Genomic DNA, 21,067 nt, shown 5'->3' on the forward strand with positions numbered 1-21,067 from the left:
CAGAAAAAATGTTCCATCTTAATAATGACAATTATCAAAAACAATGAAATGAGTTGGGCTTTTCTTTAGAATAAAGAGATTTAGTAGTATCTAACAGGTGCTCTTTGCCCCAACAATTCTGCTTTCATTCTTAATACTGAACTTGTCACAAGTATACAGATATGAGTGTTCACTGGAGAATAACTTCATGAAGGCTCCAAATTTAGTTTTGTTTACCACCATGTTTTCAAAACCAAAAACAGTGCTTAGCACACAGAGGGTGATCATTAAATATTTACTGAATGAATGAATGTTCACTATAGCACTGTTTATTATAGTGAATATTTGGAAACAATCTAAATAAATTATGATATAGCAATACAGTGAAATACTATATAGCTGTTAAAAAAGAATGAGGTTGACCCACATACAAATCTTTGAAAAGAATGTATCATGGACCTCTTATGTACAAAAATTAAGTTATAAAATTAAATACAGTATGATTTTATATTTGTGTTAAAATATATAATATGATTCTGTATTTGTGCTTAAAATATATCCACACATTTGTATATGTGTAGAGAAGTCTGGAATCTACATCAAACTGTTAATGGTTTTATCTCTTAGGAGAGATGACTCGCTTTTTACTCTATAACACTTTTGTATTTTCTGACTTACTTACAAATATCACATATTACTCTAATAAGAAAAGATTTCTAAAATTAAAAAAATATTTTTTTAATGCACATAGAAAAAAGTTCTGGGAGGATGCAATAAAAATACAGTGGTTAGATAGATAGTGGGAAGCAGCTGCAGAGCACAGGGATATCAGCTCAGTGCTTTGTGACCGCCTGGACGGGTGGGATGGGGAGGATGGGAGGGAGGGAGATGCATGAGGGAAGGGATGTGGGAACAGATGTATATGTATGACTGATTCACTTTGTTATAAAGCAGAAACTAATAAAAAAAAAATACAGTGGTTAACTGTGGATGCTAGGATAATGGGTAGCTATTTTTTCCCTTTAATGCATTTAGTTTAATAAGAAATAATGCCACACTGGGTAGTTTTATTATCCCTTTATTCATTTCTATAAAAATCAAATTGAAACCTGCTGTATAGCACAGGGAGCTCAGCTCAGTGCTCTGTGATGACATAGATGGGTGGGATGCAGGTGGGGAGGGAGGTCCAAGAGGGAGGGGATATATGTATACCTATAGCTGATTCACTTCATTGTACAGCAGAAACTAACAAAACATTGTAAAGTAATTATACTCCAATTTAAAAAAAAATCAAATTGGTAGAGTTCCCCAGTGGCCTAATGGTTAGTATATTAGGCTTTCACTGCCATGGCCCAGGTTCAATCCCTGGTTGGGGAACTGAGATCCTGCAAGCTACACTGCATGGCCAAAAAAAAAAAAAAAAAAAAAAATCAAATTGTATGTATCAAGAATATGAGTTATTTTTGGAATTAGGGAAAATAACATAAAAAATGTCAAAACCTCCAGTTATTTAATTATGTTAATACTGTTTTGCCATCAAACTGAAGCTCATAGAGGTTACATAACATTTACAAGGTCACATAGCTAGAAAGAGATATCTAAGGCAGTTCCTTAAGAGTTATGATTCACAACAAAAATATAACAATTATGAACATCTGTGCACCAAACAGCACAGAAGCTATTTATCATAAAGTAGAGAGAAGAGATACAAGATGAAACACACAGAAATATATTAGTAACAGGAGACTTTCACTTCTTAGACCAACATGATCAGGTAGACAAAAATAATAGGGAAAAGGCTAGTTAATCTAGTTAATAAGCTAGAATATGTATGTATATAGGTATGTGGGTATATTCTGTACCTATCAAATGTCCATGGAACATTTATGAAAACTGACTACATTAAGTCACAATGAAAATATCAATAAATTCCAAAATGTAGCAAAAATAAAAGAAACATTCTGTAATCATAGTGCAATAAAACTAGAAATTTGTAGCAAAACCAGAAAATAAAAAAGTCCTTCTGCCTGGAAATTCAAAGACTTTTTGTTAAACAATGCTTGGTCAAAGAGGAAATAAGGATTATTTAAATTTCCCTCTTAAGGCTTTGGCCTTGCCTTATATAGGATGCAATATCTCTATAATTGTTTTAAATGTTTCTATTCGAGAAATGTTAAGGTACTTGCTGTAGTTTAGGGCAAAGGTAATCAGAGCATGGACCTGGCTTTCCTGGAGTTTTGTGGAAACCCCTGGTGGATCAATGAGCTCTAACAGTTACAAAGTAGCATTATTTTAAACCAATCTGTTCACTTGGGCCAAGAAACAGATACCACATCATAGGCACCTTATCAGAAGCCAGCATCTCCAGTCACCAGGATCTGTAATCCAATTGAGGGATGAATAAGTTAACAGTGTGCCCAGGTGTTATTTGGTGTTAGAGGAAAACTTGGCACATCTCCCTAGAGTTTATTTATCTTGGAGTCTGATAGAAAGGTTTTTTTTTGCGGTACGCAGGCCTCTCACTGTTGTGGCCTCTCCCGTTGCGGGGCACAGGCTCCGGACACGCAGGCTCAGCGGCCATAGCTCACGGGCCCAGCCGCTCCACGGCATGTGGGATCTTCCCGGACCGGGACACGAACCCCTGCATCGGCAGGCGGACTCTCAACCACTGTGCCGCCAGGGAAGCCCCATAGAAAGTATTTTGATATTCCTCCACTGTTTGAAAGTTTGCTTTACCTACTTCACTTTTATGGAAGACTTACATTAGTACGTGGTTTCACTAACCAAAAGAAATCTGAAGATGATTTTCATTTTTATGAAAAAAGGCAAAAAGCAAAAATAGCATTCAGTATTTGTTTTGCAATGAGCCATGGTAGAGGCAGTGCACAACCCGAGCGATGAGAGTGGCACTGCCAACCTCCTTCCCTGGGAACCACACTCAGCATCTCGTCATCAAGCCACCAGAGCTTTCAACTGTGTCTGTGAGAATCTGTGTTTTACTTAGATTTACTTTGTGCATCCATTAGCAAGAGCTGTCCTAAAGTAATTGCTTCTTTGTTTTATGCCATTTCTGCTTACAAAGTTTCACAGGAATGCTCTACTTTTGGATACCAGTGAAACCTTATACATAAAAAGATAGGGCTTCCCTGGTAGCGCAGTGGTTAAGAATCTGCCTGCCAGTGCGGGGGACACAGGTTCGAGCCCTGGTCTGGGAAGATCCTATGTGCCGTGGAGCAACTAAGCCCGTGTGCCACAACTACTGAGCCTGCACTCTAGGGCCTGCGGGCCACAACTACTGAGCCAGTGTGCCACAACTACTGAAGCCTGTGTGCCTAATAAATAAATAAATATATTTATTTTAAAAAAAGATATACATACTTAGTACATAGTAGAATTTTAAAATGTATGCAAGCTTCAAATGGGAATTTGAAAATGGGATTTCAAAGAAACTTCACACCTGCCAAAGATACCCTAGGATCCTGAGGGGGTCTATTTCTCACTCTCTGTAGTTAGGGGTACTGCAGGAGAATAGCTTGAAAATCTCCTGGTGTAGTAACTTCTTTGGTTACAGTGCCAGGCAAGATCCAGTAAAGTAAACAATGAGGTAGCTTTTGTGGATAAACAAAGTAATCATAAAATTAAAAAAAAAAAAAGGAAAAACTTGAGAACAAAAGTTTCAGTGCACAACTGTAGGTGACCAAAAGCACCATATAATAATGCCTCGTTTGCTTGGCACGATCAGAAAATTAGAGTATTCCACATAAGTGACTTTTCCATGAAACTAAAGCTTACTCTTTTAAGTATAAAATCTTTTTAAGTTTTAATTTTCCTCTGAAGAACTCCCAAAGTATTTTTCCTTTATCTTTTTATTTTATTTTATGCAAATATATTGTACAATGAATCCCCATGTACCGGTCACCCAGATTCAACAATTGCTAACTTATGGTTGGTCTTACTTCATCTGCCCCACACTCCATTTCCCCCACTTACATATTATTTTGAAGTAAGTTCCCAGAAGCTATATCACTTTATACACTAATATTTCAATATCTCTAAAAGATAAAATTATTTTAAAACATAATCACAATGATCATACACACATTTTCAATTTTTAAGCAGTTTTAATGGAAATTTTTCTTAAATTTACTCATTTTAGTTATGGATTATGATACAACTTTTATTTGACAATCCAAAGTCAATATTCCTGGAAGTGGGGTGCTGCTATATCAAAAATCTAAAACATGTGGTGCTGACTCTGAAATGGGGTGGCAGGTGGAGGCACGATAGGCCTCAAGGAGACTGCTGTTGAGAGCTTAAAGGAAAATGAGGAAAATTTCATCAGAAGCTAGAGGAAATATATGTAGTGGTGGAAATTTTGGCAATATTGTCACCTGCGGTAATGTAGAAAAAAGGAAATGTACCTAATGAACTCAATGTTCTAGCTAAGGAGATTTTGAGGCAGAGTTTTAAAGGTGCTACCTACCTTCTTGTAGCTATCTATAGTAAAATACAAGTGGAAGAGAGAAGCTATTTAAAAAAAAATCTACCATTTTTCTTTTCAAAAAAATTTTAGAGGATATATAAGTAACCTGGGATTTTCTGGGTTTGAAAATAACTTTTTCTCATTTCAAAACTTAGCTCTACAGAAGACAAACTATTCTCAAATTAAGAAATAGGCTCTAATGTAAATAAAAACAAAAATAAACAAATGGGACCTGATGAAACTTAAAAGCTTTTGCACAGCAAACGAAACCATAAACAAGACCAAAAGACAACCCTCAGAATGGGAGAAAATATTTGCAAATGAAGCAACTGACAAAGGATTAATCTCTAAAATATACAAGCAGCTTATGCAGCTCAATATCAAAAAAACAAACAACCCAATCCAAAAATGGGCAGAAGACCTAAATAGACATTTCTCCAAAGAAGATATACAGATTGCCAACAAACACATGAAAGAATGTTCAACATCACTAATCATTAGAGAAATGCAAATCAAAACTACAATGAGGTATCACTTCACACCAGTCAGAATGGCCATCATCAAAAAATCTACCAACAATAAACGCTGGAAAGGGTGTGGAGAAAAGGGAACCCTCTTGCACTGCTGGTGGGAATGTAAGTTTATACAGCCACTATGGAGAACGGTATGGAGGTTCCTTAAAAAACTGAAAATAGAACTACCATATGACCCAGCAATCCCACTACTGGGCATATACCCTGAGAAAACCATAATTCAAAAAGAGTCATGTACCACAATGTTCATTGTGGCTCTATTTACAATAGCCTGGACATGGAAGCAACCTAAGTGTCCATCGACAGATGAATGGATAAAGAAGATGTGGCACATATATACAATGGAATATTACTCAGCCATAAAAAGAAACGAAATTGAGTGAGGTGGATGGACCTAGGGTCTGTCATACAGAGTGAAGTAAGTCAGAAAGAGAAAAACAAATACCGTATGCTAACACATATATATGTAATCTAAAAAAAAAAAAGATTATGAAGACCTAGGGGCAGGACAGGAATAGAGATGCAGACGTAGAGAATAGACTTGAGGACATGGGGAGGGGGAAGGGTCAGCTGGGACGAAGTGAGAGAGTGGCATGGACTTATATATACTACCAAATGTAAAATAGATACCTAATGGGAGGCAGCTGCATAGCACTGGGAGATCAGCTCGGTGCTTTGTGACCACCTAGAGGGGTGGGATAGGGAGGGTGGGAGGGAGACGCAAGAGGGAGGAGATATGGGGATAGATGTATATGTACAGCTGATTCACTTTGTTATAAAGCAGAAACTAACACACCATTTTAAAGCATTATACTCCAATAAAGATTAAAAAAAAAAAGAAATAGGTTCTAGGCAAACATCAAATTGAAAATGAACCTTTAAGATCCTTCATTAAGACCTTGACAAGACTTAAGGTGATGCCTTATAGATCCTTTCAAACAGAAACAAAAAGGCTATCAATAAGAGCATGCCTCACAGATACTCTCTGTTAAACAACAGGGTTTCTAAGAATCTGAAGGGTCTTGTCCCACTGCAGTCTCACTGGGAGCTGGAGGCTGAGAAGGGCTTACCTTGAAGAAATTTTTGGTGCGGGTTTGTCTAATGGAGTGAATTTATAAACTGATTTAATAAGAAGCCCACAGAAGTTGGGTTGCAGAAACTGTATCGACATGGACAGAAAAGGTCAGAAACAAAACAAAATGAAGGGAGGCTTTGGACCTCCCAAACTTCTATGAGATTACTCAAGAGCAAAAAAATAAAAGAAAAAAAAAAGCAGGAAAGAGACTAATAGAGACTAATTTTTAATGCAAAAGCAAGGATGACTCAGCAGAATCAAGAGCCCAGAGGGCAGAGCCAAGAATTTTAGCAAACAACTCCAAAGACACAAAGATTGAGCCTAATCAAGCAACTGGCAATATGTGTTTGGCTGGATTCCAGAACTGCTATCAATCAGTGACTGCTATGTACCGCTTGTTTTTCCCTCTTTTTCAATGGGAGCATCTATCATGGTTATCCTATAGTACCTGTCCTGCCATTATATGTTGCAATGTATGTGGGGCAGATAACTTATCTCTTTAGTCACAGGCCTTCAAATCAAGAAGGGATGGTTCTCAAGGAGCTGTATGCAGGGAATTGTACCTGTGGTGCCTCATTCACACCTGGACTTGATATAGATAAGATCCTAGACTTGGAGTTGCTGCTGTAATGGAATGTGAGTTGAGGATCTTGGTAGAGGAGTTGAATGTATTTTGCATGTGAAAAATGAATGCTTATGGATAGAGGGCAGACTGGAAAACTGTGTTTACTAAAGATGGCCACCACAACATATCCTATCCCACAGGTTTTTCTCACAATATGATGAAGCCAATAATTCTTTCCATCAAGAGGAGGATCTATGATTCTTCGAATCTGGGTAGACCAGTGAACATGGCAGTAGTAACAATATGACTTCTGAAACTAAGTCATAAAAGGCAACAAAGCTTCCACCTGGCTCTTTTGAGAGATTCACTCTTGAAAGCCAGTCACCATGTGCTTAGGAATTCTAGGTCACATAGAGAGGCCACATATAGATATTCCATACTACAGCCTCAGCTGAGGTACAACCTAACAGCCAGCCCAGCCAGACATGTGTAAGGAAGACCCCATCATCATCGGACTGTAACCACATGAGACACCCCAAGCATGAACTATCTCACTGCACCCAATCAACCCACAAAACCATGAGAGATAATAATATAATAACTGTTGTTGTTTTAGGTCACTACATTTCAAGGTGATTTGTTACAAAGTAATATACAACATGAACCCAGTCTACCACTCCTGAATAAATTAAACCCTCATGGCCACAAAAGGATACAGGCCTGTTTACCTATAAATTAAGTGGCCCAAGACTACTGAGCTTCTATAAAAATTTTCTGATAGTTCTTCCTTTTTCTGGTTATTCTCTTTTTGAGTGGTTTCAATAGCTGTTGCTCCTACTCAGATTACTGCAGTAAACCTTGAAAAGCAGCATAATCATCATTGCCACCAGCATCTATTGGGCACTAACCATGTAACACACTATACCTTACATGCATTGATGTCATTTAATCTTCAAAAGAAACTCCTGAGGTGGTACTACCATTATTCCCATATTTACATGGACATACTGAATGACTTTATCCAAGGCCACACAGCTAGGAAGTGGAATAGCCAGGATTCAAACTTGACTTCAAAGGCCCCACACTTTATTACTCATATGGTTCCTATTGATAAAGGGAACTGAGGTAGCCATCTCCTCTGGATAAAGTCATTTAAGAATGTCTGTTGCTTTTCAGCATTTAGAAAGAATTTCCCACACAGAAGAAAATATGTTCAGAAGGGGAAAATTTTTTAATAAATTAATAGAATTTCATATTCTTACATAAATACGCAGAGATCATCTTACAAGTAATATACCTGCACTCAAATAGTAATTATTCAGATTAGTCCTACTTGGTGATTCATGGAATTTCAATAACTAAGGGAAAGCAAATTGGCTCAAAGCCTTCCTGATACAAACAAAAGTAATTTATCCTATATCTAAATAGGCTATATAAGTAAGCAGAAACTTCAAAGAAAGAGAAAGAGTATAACTTTTTCAGCACTGTTTTAAAGAGAAAAACATTCTCTAAAGAGAATCCATCTAAGGACTAGCATAAAAAACTTTGATACACTTTCCCCTAGACTAGGTGTATAGATGGTATGGTAAGGAGAGTAATAATACAGAAAGGAGTGAAAATAATAAATACTAATGATTACAGTTTGCAGTCCATACATGGCATTAAATGAAAATTCTCTTTTGTCCATTTTGCACAACTTTAAGAGACAGCTGGCCAGCAGCTGAGTTTTATAGACTTAAATTTGACTTGAAAACGTTATAGTCATTTAATGATATAAAGAAACTTAAGACATAAGACCCGTCACTAATTTTAAATTGTTGGGAACAAGTAGGGCAACAAAGACAAAAAGTGCCACCCACCATTTCTTAGCCCTCAACAATGAGAAGACCATTTCTCTTAAAATACTTTCAGCCCCTCCCCCATCTACAAAGACTATCAAGAGTATATCATATGAGGGCTTCCCTGGTGGCACAGTGGCTAAAAATCTGCCTGCCAATGCAGGGGACACGGGCTCGAGCCCTGGTCCAGGAAGATCCCACATGCCGCAGGGCAACTAAGCCCATGTGCCACACTACTAAGCCTGAGCTCTACAGCCCGCAAGCCACAACTACTGGGCCCACTTGCCACAACTACTGAGCCCATGTGCCACAACTACTGAAGCCTGCGTGCCACAACTACTGACGCCTGCGCGCTTAGAGCTTGTGCTCCACAACAAAGAGAAGCTACCGCAATGAGAAGCCTACGCACCACAGCGAAGAGTAGCCCCCTCTCACCGCAACTAGAGAAAGCCCGCACAGCAACGAAGACCCAATGCAGCCACAAATAAATAAATAAAATAAATAAATTTATTTTTAAAAAAAGAGTATATCAATATGAACACTATTCCTTCCAGGGAGAATCAATCACTCTGAAGAATATCCACTAAATATATACCAAAAGAGCAAGGCTTTCACGATTTTGAAATGCCTCTAAAATATCTGATTTGTCTTTGTCAGACCACAATATATTTCTTTGCTTCTTATTTCTCTATAATCAAAATGAAAAGCAGTATTATGATTTAAATTATATACTGGATATGAGATCCTAGGAGATTACATTTCAAATGAAGTGCTATTATTTACAAAACTACTTCTGCAATCAAAGCTTTCTGAGCATAGTGGCATATAGCATGCCTAGCAGCTCTTACTGTGTAGCCAGAGCCTTCCCTAGATACATACTTATAAATAATAAGGACCAGGGAATCCCAGGAATACCCAGGGTTATTATTTTATCAAGCAAAAAGAGATTCAATTTAACAGGAGATGGGGACTTCCCTGGTGGTCCAGTGGTTAAGACTCCGCTCTTCCACTGCAGGGGTGCAGGTTCAATCCCTGGTTGGGGAACTAAGATCTCATATGCTGCACAGCACAGCTGAAAAGAAACAAACCAAACCAAACCCAACCCAACAGGAGGTGTGTATTTCAACTCCACACTTACTATACTTTCATCTGCATTTACCTACAAGATAATAGAATTCGAAAATAAAACACATCAGAATTATCTTGCAGAGTTTTCTTTTTAATACCACAGTTTCTAAGAGGAGTATATATGATTCACCTTACACCTCATTCAGGTAACAATCTTCGTGTGTTTGTTTAGGCTGCTGGGAAGTATATGACACATACAACTTCCTGTGTATCTTACCCCCCACACCCAACCCCAAAGTGGGGTGGAAGAAGGGGAACAGAAAGTACTGAAAATAGACAAGTCTGGAACTAGCCTAAAGGTTACTGCCCTTCTCATTCTATTGAAAAAAGCCAACATTCACTTGATACAGATTCAGGAAACAGCTCTTCCTCCCTCTCCTTTGCTAAATTTTGCAACATGAAAGACATGCATACACTAGAACCAAACCAAAATGCTGGACTGTAATGCTGTAGGGGTAGGAAAGATCTACAGAATTCAGAATTCTGATGTATATGTCTACAGTTTAAGTGGTCTATGACAATGCATGGCACAGAACAGGTTCCCACAAAGTCTCCTGAATTGAGCCACCGTTTAAACCAGAACCAAAGCCAGTAAATATATCAGAAGTGGCTGGTGGGCCATGTAGTGAGAAGAAGAACTGACATCCTTTTGAGGATCTCTGATCATGCTAGCTGGTCTTCAAATTCCTTTTCTAGTACTCCATATTTTATTGTGTGACTTAGATGGCTTGATGAAGTCTGAAATGCTTTTGAAAGAGGATAACTGCTTTAGTACCATGATTAGAAATATGAATCTAATTTCAGAAGCCCAGAAGGGTCACAAAGATTAATGTAGTGATTGTCTTTTTCTTGGATGCAAATTTGATGGAGAATTCTGAGAGAACAGGACTCAATAGGGGTTAATAGGAACAGAAAGGGAAAGCTAGAAGCCTTGGAGATGAACTTCACCAATCTTACATTTGAATGAAGGGATGAGAGGAAGAGCTAATCCTGTGTGTCAAATATGGTTTAACCTTATTTTATCTGGATGTAGTATGAAAATGGAGCAATTTCCCATAAAACAAAATCAGAGAGAGAAAGCTCAAATAAGATGATTAGACTATAAAATAATATAAAGCTAGCATTATAAATTCTTATAGCTTCAACACTTGCTTGACATCAAGCTAAAGCTAATGTAGTTCTAAATACATCACAGAAGCTATAGACATTTGAGGAATGCCGTAATATAATGAATATGCCTTAGCAATCACTCAAATTCCAGCCATTTGACTCTGTTATGTATTAACTGGTACTCATACTACCAACGACAGAATGAGAATTACATAATATTATTTAAATCTAAAACATTTTACTGTCTATTGTGCTAAGATTATACTCTTAAGTACCTTGTTTCCAAAATTTCTAGCCATTCAATCCCATTTTTGGAACTGGTCAAGTTATCCAGCGTGTCAGTTTTGCTCACTTGACTTTGGTAGGTTTTAAGGTCCCTAGAGTGTACCTGAGCATTGGTGAACTTAAGAGATAGTCAATGGGAGGACCCAAAGAAAAGAAGTGAGAAATTACAAGCCTGCCCTCTAAGTTTTACTCATCTAATACCTCGAACTCACCCCTTATAAGTCTCAAGGAGTAGACACAGTAATCATTCGAGACAGGCACAAATGAACCAGTTACAGGACTCAAGGACTCTAAGCACCGTCTTATTCTTCCACTTAAGGAAAGAGATAACAAGACATAAAAGATTCAGGAAAACAGCAAAACTGGCTCCAAGACATCATGCCCCATTCTAGACTGTTGCCAGAGGAAGAAATTCAGACGTACCCAATGCTTATTCTCTCGAGTCCCTACTTAGCAAATGTGAGGTTTATTCCAACAAACCACCTGGTCTGTTACAGCAGCTTTTAAAACAGGGGATGTTATAGACTACCAAGCAAGCACTCTGTTGAGTCAACTACTCAAGATGTGCTACTAGGTGACAATGCAAAAATACAAAATGATTTTTTAAACACATCTTCTTTACCTATCCCTTAGCAATATGATGTGGTATAACATTTCTAAATAGAATGTATTAGATGAAATTTACTCATCACTAGTTTGTATGTGCAACTATTTATACAGCCTACTACCTATGTGGTTTCACTACAAATCCCATCATTTCAGTGCTACATTGGAAAGCAGTCACTGAGTTGTTTAACCAGTTGGAGTCATATACTCAAAGTCAACAACTACTTGTTTAGGTAATGGCCTAGATACCTATTAAATGAACAGGCCAGAATTCCTTCCACAGACTAGAGTACAGAATAGACTCTGTCCTTGTTTCCTGACAATTGTTACCACTTTCCTCAAGAAAAAGGTATCAATTCAGTATGTATTATGTACAGAGCAACACTGGGGTGCTGTGAAGAAAACAGAGAGGATTAAACCAAGGTCTGTGATGGCTAAGAGGTTACAATCTAATTAGCAAGACGTGATACAATCATAAAATGCATATACACTGGTTTATAATAATGTTTAAGTGCTAAATCAGAGGAAACTCAATGAAATTTAAATAACTAAGAGAAACTGAATTTTCAGTGAGTCAAGATTATTGTGGGCAGGGGTGACTGGAGAAGCCTTCTTGGAGGTGGGACCTCAGCTGGGTCCAGCAATATATTTTATAAGGTGAAGGGGGCAGCAGGTTTGTCTTTCAAATTATGTTTAGTTTGGCTTAATACTAAAATTTTTTTATATTACATTATTAAGCTGATAAAAAGTTTACCCTTTTAAGTTTGAGATTAAAATATGGTCCCTGAAGGGCTTCCCTGGTGGCGCAGTGGTTGAGAGTCCGCCTGCTGATGCAGGGGACACGGGTTCATGCCCCAGTCAGGGAGGATCCCACATGCTGCGGAGTGACTGGGCCCGTGAGCCATGGCAGCTGAGCCTGTGCGTCCGGAGCCTGTGCTCCGCAGCGGGAGAGGCCATGACAGTGAGAGGCCCGCGTACCCCCCCCCAAAAAAAAAAAAATGGTCCCTGAAAAATCTTTCCCTCTCTCTATAGAAATTTTCTTGGCTATTTTGCTGTTTGAAGTTCAGAAGGTATAGATTTATAAGAGAGGGTAGGAAAGCACTAATTTGATGGTTTGCATAAGATCAAGTACTGTAGGAAATACCTAAAGCTTCAAACTCACATTTTCTACCAGTGTTGGCATGTTTCCAGGAGGATTGAATTCAGTGAGAAAACAGGAGAAACAATGTTTGTGTTTCAAAATAATTTAATCCCAACAAATCTGTGAATTAGTAACTATTATCCTAATCCTTCCAATGAGAAAACTGAGGTGCAGGGAAGTTATACAGCTAAGAATCAGCACAGCTAAGATTTGAAATCAGATGTATCTGATTCTAAAAACTTATCTCTTTCTACTATATGTGACTTGTTTCTAGGTAGCAGAAAGAATGGCTGCTCACTCCAGGCTGATGTGTTCAAATACAGCATAAAACAGGTATGTGTGTGTGTGTGTATGTCTGTGTGTATAAACCTAGCCAGAATTCCACCAACAGCTACCCTGAACTACATTAACTAAACTGGGTAACGTCTCTGAACACTAATCTCATGTCTAATGAAAATATTTCTATGGCAAATCAGTCCATTATGTATCATTCTATTCTTGAACTTCTACTTCATTGCTTAATACCTTATTTAAAACAGCCTTGTTCACTTACTGTTCCATAGGCAACTTTCATCTCCTCAAATTGGTAAGAAACACCTTGTAGACAAGGACATATTCTTCTTTAGAATCTGTAAAGTGCTCAATATGTTCTCATAGTATATATTCGATAAACATCGAATAATTAATAGTTGCTGAGCAACACACCTTTAATTTCTATAAAAAAAATCTCCTTTCCAAAAGGATTCCTTCAACCACTTCTACTATTAGATAACTAACACTAAATTAAAATAAGTGGCTGCACACATAATGGTTTTTTTTTCTTTTTTACAAATTATACTAAGGTGAATATTGCTGCTCTTGTAGGATCTTACTTGTAATAAGACAAGGGTCAGAGATAAAGTGAGCCCTTACTTCCATGAAAGGAGCCAACAAAAATTACATAAACACTAAAAAGTGAATACAACTGCAATTCTGGAATATGTGCCAACACACAAAAGAAGCTCATTTCAATTTGTCGGATAAATGCCTACTCAACAAGCGTGACTTCCTAGAATATAGTCTATTTTATATTCTGTTTCCTTAATCTGCCACTAACTAGGACAATTAGAGAATGTTTTTGGACACTGAAATATATTTCTGTAATACACTGTTTAAAAAACTCTAAAATGTATTTTTTAAATGCACATCTAGTCCCTGCATACCATTTGCAAGTTTATAAACCTAAGTGGTAGGGGGTGGTAGCAGGAGGGGAGGTGGGGAAATGTGTGGAAGCAGAGAGAGAAGAGAAAAAGAAAGTTGTAGCTTCAGTAAATACACAGCCACTAACCTTGCTGCAGAGACACCAAGGTTACTGGAAACCTGCTAGCAGTAGCACTGCGAGGTTTGTGTGGAGCTGCCACTATAATCATTTGCTTCGCTGACCCTGTGATATATGTGGAAATTGGGGAGATTCTCCTGCTGGATCATGAAACTGCATCTGCATGCTAAATATCTAAAGGAAGGAGGAGACCTGGGGAATGGAAAAGAAGGGCAATCTCTGAACTATGTGGAATCCCAACTCCCTTGACAACAGTAAGACTCTGCTTGAACAACTCTATCAAGCAAGTAAATGACATACACTAGGAATTGGTTGATTCATGTTTTAAAATCATCCCCTATGTGCTTTTTGCTCCTCACTCCGACAAGGGCATTATCACTTTAGAGCTGAAAATATATCAGCATTTAGGAATCTCCCCAAATTCACTGGGTAGCAGGAATTCCCCACACCAGTGCCCTGAAAAGGCAAGGTCGCTCTACAATCTACTTCAGCCAGAGAGGCAGATCGCCCAGCAGCCCTCTCACACTCACCCACGCCTACCCAGGGACAGGCTTTTCCCCAGCACTGGCTCCCTGCACAGTGCTGCATTAACATTTATGGGAGCTGCTGGGTGCAGAGGGCTTTTCCTGACAGACAAGGGCATCCAGAGATCTAATCCCTGCCGACAACTGCTTTGCAGGACTTTCTGCCCTTCTTAGACATGCCAGCAGGCAGCCAGCTTACTTAAATCTATTCTTTAACCTCTCCTAAAACTATATGTAGCCAGTTAAAAAGTATAACTACCTTCAACAAAATGCTCAAGAAAATTATGCATGGCTACAAGACAGCTTGATTTTAAGTAACTTACGCACATTAGCTTTTAAAAACCACAATTACTACCTGCATAAGACACATGCTTCTAAGAGATCTATTGAGAAAACAGAGCCACATTTTCCCAAATTTGACAGTATTAATTTGATAAGATCTGAAAAAACAAAAGTAAGGAAAACAAAAGCCTATGTACTTCCTTTTAGTCAAATTCAAAGCAAGCAATCTCTCTCTCTCTCTCTCTCTCTCTCTCTGAATTAGGCATTCTCTTTTCACTGGTTCTCAAGAGGGAGAAGAAGTAAATATCTTAATGCAGCCCCTCACAGATCCAAGTAAATGGGCTATTCGACCTTGCAGCACAACATGAAGGGTTAAGCAAGGAGCTACATCATCCAACAGTGCCTGGTCTTCCCCTGGCTTCCCTTGGATCAAGCAGCAGGGTTAATTATGTGGAACAGCCAAAAAGGTACAGTAATTAGATATTGACTTTTGGGGGCTGGTAAATTTCAATAATGCCTATGGTTCTAGACTTCATAATAAGCTTCTATTTAACCTGCTTTTGAAACCAAAATCTCAAAGACAAAGTAAAAGAATTTTTTAAAAAAGAAAAGAAGAAAGAAAAAAACAATATTGCTTTTTTTTTTTAAACATTTGTAGTTAATTATGAAGACGATCCTTCCCACATGCATCTGATTTTAGGGACTTACATTTTGTTCTCCACCTCACTCCACTCCTGTGTTTTCCTTGGTATGATCTCTGCTCTCTCCCTTACTCTGATAACACTTTGGATACTACAGCTCTCCCCATGCCCCTGCCCCAAAAGCCTCTATTCATCCTGCAGTGTTTAACTTGACATATTTTTCCCTCAGCAGAAAATGGGCTAGAAATCCCAACACTGTTCCACTAACCAAGCTCTCCTAGGGAAGAAGAGAGTGTTCACACAGTACACGCAAAAGTCTCTCAGATGCCAACGACAGGCCCAAAGTAGTGGCATGCGGCAATTCCATATTTGAGTCCAAAACACACTCCTTCAAGGAGCCACTAGTTTGCTTTTATCATACCTTTTGTCCTAATTAATATTCTAAAATGAATAGCATCACACTTGTTTTGGACATGAGGGTAGGGGGGAAGGAACGGAAGGGAATTAAAAACCATAATCTAATCCTTCGAAATATCTAGAGGTCTCACTAGATGCACCCAGATGGCATATCTTTGTCAGGTAATAAAATCCAACTTGAAAACAATCTACACAATGACATTCTCTAGCCAAGGTGGAGCACGAGCAATAGAGTGGTTTCATTTAAACTATTCAGTGAGGTACTTAGGGTGGATATTGATTATGCTTAAAGTACATTCAGCAAAATTCAAACCACTTGAGTTACTGTTTCTTTTTTTTTTGTCTGGGAATTCCCTTCACACTTTCCTGTAGAACTATAGGCTACAAATTACTCAGGTTTGCCATAGCGGAAGAAGGGTCCAGTGAGAGACACCACCAGTCACAAACATTTCTAAATTCTCTGGATTCTTGATCATTTATCTTTTGATAAATGGGCTAGTCCCTGATATACTACTGTAGGATGTTGGCTCATGGTTAGACAGCTACACTAGAATCACAATAACCTCTGTTGTTCCTGGCTTTGCTAACTACCAGCCAAGATACAAATAAAGCATGAGTCCTACATATAAGGGACTTAAAAACTAGTAATGGGGCTTCCCTGGTGGCGCAGTGGTTGAGGGTCTGCCTGCCAATGCAGGGGACACGGGTTCGAGCCCTGGTCTGGGAGGATCCCACATGCCACGGAGCAGCTGGGCCCGTGGGCCGCAACTACTGAGCCTGCGCGTCTGGAGCTTGCACTCCGTAACAAGAGAGGCCCGCGACGGTGAGAGGCCCATGCACCGCGATGAAGAGCGGCCCCCGCTCGCCGCAACTAGAGAAAGAACTCGCACAGAAACGAAGACCCAACACAGCCAAAAATAACTAAATAAATAAAATTTAAAACTAGTAAGGGAAACTAGACACATTCTTGCAACGTTAAATAAGAAAACGAAAGTTAAAACTGGGTTCCTTAGAAGAGGTAGAAATTCAGTTAGACTTTTAAAAATAAGTAGGATTTAGAGACAGAATAAAGAACATTTGGGAGTGTATGGGCTAAGGAATACATATGGTATGAAGGTGAGAATGTACCAGGCACACTATAAGTGGAAATGGACCAGTTCAAGTACTGCTACACCTCTATAACCACTTCACAATGGAGATTTAAACTGAGAAGGCATATGCATTCTTCTGTATTGCCAATTCTTGAGTTCCTCCCACTGGATGTGTGGTTAGGGTATATTTTGTGGAATCAGCAATGGTGAAGAACGGATCCAGGACAGAGTACGGAGAATCATGATCCAAGGACTACAGAGAGGAGTCTGTAGTCCTGGCAATACCCACTGGTTTCCCTCATGGAAGTGACCCCCCACTCTGATGAGAGTGAAAAGGAGTTTCCCCTTTTTGTGGCCTCTGCATGACCACAGGTCACAGTGTCCTCATTTCATTAGAACTGACCATTTGGATCATCTACAGATCCTCTCACTAAAATGGGTTCCAGGATCACTGGCCCTTCGGCCAAGCCACAAAGACTTTAACTATATCAGAGCAACCACAGGAAGGAAAAAAAAAAAAAAAAAAAAAGAAAGGAACTGACATGAAAAGTAGATAGCTATTTTTCTAAAGTATGTTTGGGAACTAAGCAACTTGTCTTTCTCATCCTTCCCTAAGAATTAGCTCAGGTTAAGCTTTCACACTTAAGTCTCAATCAATTCCCAGAAAAACAAAACATCTGCTTCTAGTACAACCACACAACCATCTGTTTCTGAAAACAGACATACACACCCCAACTCCCAAAGCCTTGTTTTAATCAAAAATGGAATGAATGGATGATGTTTCACACACAGTATACTTTGTGTATATTTTGTCTTTGAGAATACAACCTAAAACCTGGCTGGTCTTAAGATGAATTTAACCCCACAATTCATTTAAAATTGTTAAATCTAAGAAACTGAAGAGGCTGTATCAAAAAGCAAAGCGTCAGCAGCAAAAAGTAACACATGGGGAGAAATTTTAAAAGCTGGCAGCCCAGACTGAGGATATGATCAGTTTATACATCTAAACAAAGAGGTCCCTACTGGCTCCAAGTAGCCTCAGCCTCAACAACTTCTTATCCTCAAACTCCTTGCCTGACAAATTCAAACCATCAAATCTTTCCTGATTACCAATAACAAGACACCAAATTCTACAGCAAAAAGCTCTCTATCTAACATTCCCTCCATAGTATCACCCGCCTTCACCCCATTCCAGTGTTCCAATTCTTAAAATTAAATTAAGATGGCAAAAATATCCAGAAATAAATGAATAAACTATTCATTGAATTACTATCTCTACGTGCCTGTCAGACCAATTAAATGGGCATCACAATATCACCAAATTAAAAAAACATTCTGGGGACTTCCCTGGTGGCACAGTGGTTAAGAATCTGCCTGGGGTTTCCCTGGTGGCACAGTGGTTGAGAATCTGCCTGCTAATGCAGGGGACACAGGTTTGAGCCCTGGTCTGGGAGGATCCCACATGCCATGGAGCAACTAGGCCCGTGAGCCACAACTACTGAGCCTGCATGTCTGGAGCCTGTGCTCCGCAACAAGAGAGGCCGCGATAGTGAGAGGCCCGCACACTGCGATGAAGAGTGGACCCCGTTTGCCACAACTAGAGAAAGCCCTCACACAGAAACGAAGACCCAACACAGGAAAAATAAATTAATTAATTAATAAACTCCTACTCCCAACATCAAAAAAAAAAAAAAACTGCCTGCCAATGCAGGGGGCGCGGGTTCGAGCCCTGGTCCAGGAAGATCCTACATGCTGCGGAGCAACTAAGCCCGTGTGCCACAACTACTGAACCTGCACTCTGCAGCTCGTAAGCCACAACTACTGAGCCCGCATGCCACAACTACTGAAGCCTGTGCACCTAGAGCTCGTGCTCCACACAAAGGGAAGCCACCGCAATGAGAAGCCCGCACACCACAACGAAAAGTAGCTCCTGCTCGCCGCCAACTAGAGAAAGCCTGTGTGCAGCAACGAAGACCCAACGCAGCCAAAAATAAATAAATAAACATATTTATTTATTTTTTAAAAAACCCTCTATTTTCCTTCAAAATTTAGAGGTCATTTCTCCAATATTTAGTAGATTTCACTGTTGAGAAGCTTGAGCTTTGATTTCTGATCTTTTGTAGTAAAACTTGTTTTTCTCTTGATTCTGTACGATTTTCTTTTTTAAAATCATTACTATGAAATTTAAGAGGTCCTTTGATGTGGATCTCACTATGCTTGGCAATTGTTGGATTATTTCAATATAGAAACTCGTATTTCAGTTATGGAAAGTTTCTTGGAATGGCTTCTTTGATGATTTCTTCTCCTCCATTTCTACTATTCTCTATTTCTGGAACTCCTATTACTTGAACCTCTTTTGGTTATTGAACCTCTTGGACGGGTCCTCTAATTTTCTTACTCTTCTCTCCTAAATTATATTTCTTTCTTTTAGTTCTAGTTTCTTGGTCACTTCAAAACTTTTATGGAATACTCTGTTATGTTTTTAATTTCTAAAATCTGTTTGGTTTTCTGAAAGTTCCTTTTTTAGAGCACCCTATACTGGATGAATTACTTTTTTTCTGAGGATTATTAGTGATATATTAAAATTTTTTTTCCTTCTTCCTGCATAAGCTCTGTTTCCTTTAAGTTGCTGTTTCCTATTTGCTTTGGCTTTGCTCATATTAAAATTGTTTCTCAAATATCTAGTGATCTTTCACTGATTCCTCATATTTAGGAGTGGGGAGTGATGGCTAAAAAGCTGACTGGAAACTTTATGCAAATAGTGGTCTTCACTGTAAAAGTGATCTGGTTGTGTTATTACCCTGGGGATACCCAAATGATTAGTATCTTTAAGTCTTTTCTTTCAGATTATGTCAGGTTCTCCAGAGAAAATTACCAATCTCTTATTTTGAAGGTAAAAGCTTGTCTGCCAATGTTCTCAGACAAATGAGGGAAGCAGGCTAGAAATACCAATATTCAATACATCAATTTCCATTTATTCCTCCTCTTTCAGTACATTACCCATGCCCTCATGGTGTCTGGGGTTCCTCATTCCAGAAAATCTGTTTCATTTTTTGGGGGGGATTGAATTTTCAGTTTTCTTCCAGGATGGGGGAAGAGAATCTGGGGGACTAAGTACCATGTAAAGAGATTTTCAATGAATCCTTCAACTAATTTCTCCTGTTGTCTCATTCCCATTTCACAAAGGTATTGGAAGATGTTTCAGGGTAAGCCAGGTTCCTTTTCAATTTACACCATTACTAATTTCAGGATTCAGTAAAGAAGTACTCATTCTTCTTCTCTTCAGATTTCTAAATCTAAAATTTCCAGTCCCTTCCATTTCCCTCCCCTTTCCTTTGTCTTTTGTTCCCATTGTGGATTTATACCTAAAAAAACAAAAACCTTTGTTATTTTAGTGGAGTTTTGAGAAAGAGTGAAGGTAAATCTGTGTTCAATGAACCATCTGACTAGAGTTAACGATATACAGTAGTCCCCCCTTATCTGCAGGGTATATGTTCCAAGACCCCCAGTGGATGCCTGAAAACTGTGGATACGACCGAACCCTAGATATACTATGCTCTTTCTCATACATACGTACCTATGATGAGGTTTAATTTATAAATTAGGCACAGTAAGAGAATATCCAAATTTCCAGCATCACTACTCTTGTGCTTTGGGACATTATTAAGTAAAATAAGGGTTACTTGAACACAAGCACTATGATACCAAGACAGTCCATCTGATAACCTAGATGGCTATTAAATGACTAATGAGAGAGATATGCTGGACAAAGGGATGATTCACATCCTGGACAGGACAGAGCAGGATGGCAAGCACACTACTCAGAACAGCTCACAATTTAAGAATTATGAATTGTTTATTTCTGGAATTTTTCATTTAATATTTTCTGACCGTGATTGACCATGGGTAACTGAAACTGCAGAAAGCAAAACCATGAATAAGGGTATACTTAGAAGATAGTTGTTAACAGAATACATCCCAAGAGTTCTCACCAAAAAGAGAATTTTCTTCTTCTTTTCTTTTTACTGTATCTATGTGAAATGATGGATGT

General features: G+C 38.7%; 1 protein-coding gene across 1 annotated transcript in view; it reads right to left on the bottom strand.

The window, feature by feature from the left end:
- MCU (mitochondrial calcium uniporter) overlaps nt 1-21,067 on the bottom strand; it is a 234,437-nt gene that overhangs the window by 109,319 nt on the left and 104,051 nt on the right. The gene's annotated exons all lie outside the window — the stretch shown is intronic.

This window comes from Mesoplodon bidens, assembly GCF_964165515.1.
Source record: "Mesoplodon bidens genome assembly, chromosome: 1".
NCBI lineage: Eukaryota > Metazoa > Chordata > Mammalia > Artiodactyla > Ziphiidae > Mesoplodon > Mesoplodon bidens.